General features: G+C 33.4%; 1 pseudogene; it reads right to left on the reverse strand.

The window, feature by feature from the left end:
- Positions 1-249: 249 nt before the first annotated feature.
- Positions 250-1,165, reverse strand: LOC125173780 (olfactory receptor 2M5-like; annotated as a pseudogene).
- Between the last annotated feature and the right edge of the window lie 4,752 nt (positions 1,166-5,917).

Here is a 5,917-nt window from a genome sequence, read left to right on the forward strand (position 1 = left end):
TATTGAGGAGGGCACCTTTTGGCATGAGCACTGGGTGTTGTATGGAAACCAATTTGACAATAAATTTCATCTATTGAAAAAAAATAAATTAAAGAATTGAAATAATAAACAAACAAACAAACAATTAAATTGTGTGGTTGGCCAGGAAAATGACATTCCAAAAACGTGTATGTGTCAATTTTTAGAGCTGAATGCAAAGAAGAGGGACACTAAGGAGATTCTGTCAAAGGATTAAAATAATTCAGCAATTTATTCTCCAGACATGCCCTTCCCCACATCTTCATGAATACTCTGGCCATTTGTTGTGGAGTCTATAGATAAGGGGATTTGGCATGGACATAAGGATGGTGTAGAAAACAGAGATCATTTTATCTTGGATGGGAGAACGATCTGAAGTGGGCAGCATGTATATGAACAATACTGTTCCATTGTACATTCCCACCACCCTGAGGTGAGAGGAACAGGTGGCAAAAACCTTTTCAGCGACCATCTCCAGTACCCATGCAAATGACAGCCAGCATGACACAAGCATAGGAAGCAATGATGGTTGTTACAGGGATAATAATCCTTACAATACAGCGGTAGAAAAGAACTTCTTCAAATGTTGAGATATCATTGCATGAGACGATTAGCATGGAAGGGAAATCACAGAAGAAGTTGGCTATTTCCCTGAACCCACAATAGGAGAAGGAAAATGATACCATCAGTAGAGCCCAGGATCCAAGAAGATGTGGCCATAAGTCCACAAATTTTAGGGCTCATAGATTGAAATATCTTAGAAGATGGCAAATGGCAACATAATGGTCCTAAGACATGATTGCCAACAGGAAACATTCACAACCTATTAGTGATGCATAGAAGAAAATTTGTGTGGCACACGCTGCCACAGTAATGGACTTGCTGCCAGACAAGTAGTTGAATGCCATCTTGGGTACAGTAGTGCAGATGAGTATGAGATCCATGAGGGACAGTTGGCTGAGGAGGAAGTACATGGGGGTGTGGAACTGGGTGTCCAGGTAGATAAGGAGAACCATGACAGTGTTTCCCGTGAAGGCCACCATGAAGATACCGAAGACCAAAGAAAAGAGGAAGATGTGCATAGGGCTTTGATCAACGATTCCCAAAAGGATGAAATCAGAGGTAAAATCTGATTGTCCCATGCCATGATGAATGTGTTCTTTATTACAACAAAAATTGATGCTAATTAATTAATCTGGCAAACAAGTACCCAGTGCCTTACAAAAGCTTGTGATTGTGGTAATTCTACAGGTGAATGATTAAGATGATATCACCAGGATTAGGAATTTCAAAGATTAAAATGTATAATATCAGAAAAAATATTTTCTGTTAGTACTGTCTAGTTTATAAAAGTGTGAAACATTTAAGTTCATCTTCTAACTATCCTTTGTCTTCCTTGGAAAATTAAGATAATAATATACATTTTATATAATTGATAATGTTTCTTAGAAAAAGAAACTTCCCCTAAAAAAATCAGACAGTGTGTGGTAATATTAGAAGTCCTTTACAGATATGTTGATAGAGAAATTAAGCTTAAGTCAGCATGTGGAAGAAAAATATATTAGAGATAAAGAATACAATATGTACCTTTGCCCTCAAGATGCTAGAAATTTTTTTTCTATCAGTGTTAACAAAACCTTTACATTTGTCAATTTCTTTACAGTTTAATGTTTATTTATTTTTGAGAGAGAGAGAGAGAGAAATAGAGATAGCACAATCATAGAAGGAGCAGAGAGAGAGGGAGACACAGAATCTGAAGCAGGCTCCAGGCTCCAAGCTTTCAGCCAGAGCCCCATACGGGACTCGAAGTCATGAGCTGTGAGATCATGACCTTAGCTGATGTCAGACACTCCACTGACTGAGCCACCCAGGTGCCCCAATTTCTTTACAGTTTAGAGTGTTTCATTTGTACTTACAGAAAATATTCTATACACCAAGTGGATGAGATGAGAAAATATTTTAATTATACAAATATAAAACTGTTGTACAATTTTTCTTTAGCTCAATGTGATATCCCTCCAAAAGGGATATGTTGAGTCCTCAACCCCAGCATCTCCAAAAGTAAACTACTTTCAAAATAATAAAGATGAGATCAGATGAGATCATACTGAATGTTTTGTGCAAATACTACTCCAATAGGACTAGTATCTTTATAAGAAGATAGCCATGTGAAGACAGAGACACAAGTGGAATGCATGATAATAGAGGCAGAGATTGAAGTGATACATCTACATACCAAGGAATTTCAATTATTGTTGGTCCTCACCAGAAGCTAGGAGAGAGGTTTGACTTCTTTCTTACAAGCCCCAGAAGTAACCACCCCTGCCAATATCTTCAATTTTTACTTGTAGTAGTCTCCATTACTGTAAGATATCTTTGTGTCATTTTAAGACAACCACCATGTGGTACCTTGTTATGCTTTTCTAGGAAACCAATATATCCAAAATGTCCTCTAAATAATTACTACATACAAAAACAGAAATTCACAGACTCAATGTCCAAACATTCAAACAATGTTTCTGAAGTTCTGTCTATGTGTTGGGTACCGGGAGTAAAGCAGCAATCACAACAGGCACAAAAACAAAACAAAACAAAACAAAAACAACAACAAAGAAACTTACCCTTACCAATAGAGACAAAAACAAACAAACAACAAAAACAAAAAAGACACCACTATGAAGGTGTGGAAACATAATTGAAATGGAGTGTTCCATTTTGAAGAGAGTACTCAGGGGGACCTCACTTATCTGGTGGTATTTGGCTAAATGATAAGGGGAAGTTAAAAAAAAGACAACACATAATAATAAAGAACAATCCATGCATAAATTCCACAAAGTGGAACATAAGTGAAAAATTTACATATATACAAGATTTTAGAAAAACAGATATTGCTAAGTTAATGTTTCATGTTCACTGTAGCATTTAAAATTTATTTTTGATGTGATTATTTATGTATGATAAAAGTTTGTATATGAAGCAGGTCATTCCAGGTAATAAAAACAATGTCATAAACAAAAAGACTAGCCTGATGAATATAACAATTAACATGAATATATTTTTATTAATCCATGCATCACATTTTTTGAAGAGGTAAAAAACCCAAACCAAACCAAACCAAACCAAAACAACAACAACAGCAAAAACTTATGTAGCAAGGAAAAATGTAGCTGAGAGGAAGCTAGAACCTTGAATCCAGCCTCATGAGTTTGAATTTATTTTTCATTTTTTAAAAGAAGGTATGTAGTTCTTTAAGTTGTAATCATGTATACAAATTGTGAATGATGCTGTAAGAAAGAGAAAAACCTAAAAATATTTTAAAATTTCAATGCATGAATGATCACGACCTACAAATACTAATCTACCAGAATGACTTCTCTGTATTTTGATCTCATTAAGTCTCAAAGAAGAGTGACTTGATTCCGTGACAGTGAATTTCTGTGTATGTGTCCCTAACAAGTTCAACCCATAAATCATGGAAACCATTCCCAGATATTGAGAAAAGAATCACTGAACGAATTAATTGATATATACACTGACTGGCCAGGATTTGACCAGAAAAATTAAGCATAACAGTATGCGAAATGATGCCAGGCTACATATTGATGTAATCAATTCTGGATGCTAAACTAATTATACTCGTTTGTAGAGGAATGGTCAGAAAAAAAATAGATGAGAACAGGAAAAAAATTTCATGAGCAAAAATTTCCATAGTAACCCTTTTTCCAATAGCAAAATACAGCCTTAAAGTACATTAATTCCTGTTTTAAGAGCATAGCTACACTCTCTGATAGCTATACTGTAATTAATGAGCCTCAATAATGAAATGTTGAATTAACAGATCACAGTTAACTCACAAATTCTATGATATGAAATTTAAATACAGATGATACATTATTTAAGAAATAGAGCAGTATCGAAATAATGGTTATTATTATAACCAAACCAGGAGGTTATATAATTAGAGAGTGTCAGACTGATTTCCAAAAAAACATTGGTAATGTTATTGCAAAGCCTTTACAAAAGTGCTTTATGTATAATAAATTTGTTGTTAAATTTGAAGTTATATGAATCTATTTAAAAATACATATAAAGGTCTTAGAAGAAAACATAACAAGTGTACAGGTTCTGTGAGTGTGAGCTGTGCTTACTAAAAGAAAAAACAATGAGGTCTCAAATTGCATTTCAAATGATGCACTCATATTCTTATTCTCATTCTATTCTCATATTCTTATTCTCAGCATTATATGAAAATAAAACATGGATTTTTACCCAATTTTTTCCATGTGTGAGCTGAGGCAAGTACTTAACACCTGTCACATCTCATATTCTTACAAGCAGAGTACTATCACATTCCTCAAAAAAAAATGCACAGATTAAATGAAAGAATCACATAAAGTGCTTAGGACTAAAATCACTTAAATGAAACCAATTATCTCCAGATCTCCATTTTCAGCAGAACGTTTGGAATTAACTTGCAAACACTCTTACCTGATTATTTATACTGTCTCTTAGTAGGAGTCTAAATAGCATATAATTTCAATGAGATATTACACTACAGAAAAAGAAAATTACATATTTTGCATATTTTTATCTACATAATAAAAAAGAAACACTTCACACACAACTGGAAACTTTATCATTATTAATAAATGGAAAACATACTAAAGAACTAGAGAAAATAAACACATCTAGGGATACTCATAGTAACCCCTAGTAATCATGAGAGTTACTCATAGAAATCATGAAAGGGTCCAAAGTCTTCATAACAGCACTCATTTAAATATCATTCTCAGTTTATTATATTATTTAACATCCCAGAGAATCAGCATGACTATAATTGCATGTGTATGGTACATCCTTGATCATGAATGCACATATACCTGTCAAAATATAACTTTTCTTTTAAAATGTTTTAAACAGAAAATTATGAATATATTTTCACTTTATTCTAGAAGCACTCACAGAATGTGGCATCATACATGCTCTGAATTATTTTATTGAAATCTCACTCTCTTTAACTTCCCTGGAAGACACAAATCATCAGTCTAAAGTAAAAGAATTTTTATTCCTAGATAAACCCTACCCAGCCTGACCATGGGAAGAAGATGGAAAATTAATGTGTTACCCCTCTGGAGATTCCATTCCCTTTTCTTTAATTATAATAGCTTTCATTGTTTTTCATCTCCTCTCCTAGGACAATGAAAAAAATTAGCTTTTATGCTTTTTGAAAATAGTTACCCTGGGTAGATAATTATGTCTCCTTCTTAAAGTATTAGTGTGAACTCACTGAAATTTTCTGCTCCACCTCACATCCATAACAACAACAGGAAAACCATATTGAGTGCTTCCTATATGGTTGGCACTGAGCAGGATGTATGTGAACTCACAGACATTTACAAACATTGCATGTATCAGGTACTGTTATTATTTTTTCTTTTCTTCCATAATAAAACTGCTTAAGGAAATTGTCCAAGGTAATGGCAAACTGTTCAAGCTAATGAACAAAAGACAGGATATTCCAATGCTAGCATCAGTTCGATTTTTATGTTTTATTAAAGTATAATTAACCATTATAAATTACACATATTTAAGATATTCAGCTTGATATTTTGATGTATGTATACACTGTGAAATGACTTCCACAATAAGTTAATTGACATAATTATCACTTCCAATACCATTATTATTGTGTAGTGAGAACATTTGAGATCTGCACACATAGTAAATTTTAAGTATATAATACAGTTGTGAAAACTAACTACAGTCAACATGCTATACATAGGACATCCAGAACTTATACAATGGAATGTTGTTCATTCAGCTTTTTAATTTTTTTAAAATTTTTAAAATTTACATCCAAATCAGTTAGCATATAATGCAACAATGATTTCAGGAGTAG

This window comes from Prionailurus viverrinus, chromosome A1, assembly GCF_022837055.1.
Source record: "Prionailurus viverrinus isolate Anna chromosome A1, UM_Priviv_1.0, whole genome shotgun sequence".
NCBI classification, from domain to species: domain Eukaryota; kingdom Metazoa; phylum Chordata; class Mammalia; order Carnivora; family Felidae; genus Prionailurus; species Prionailurus viverrinus.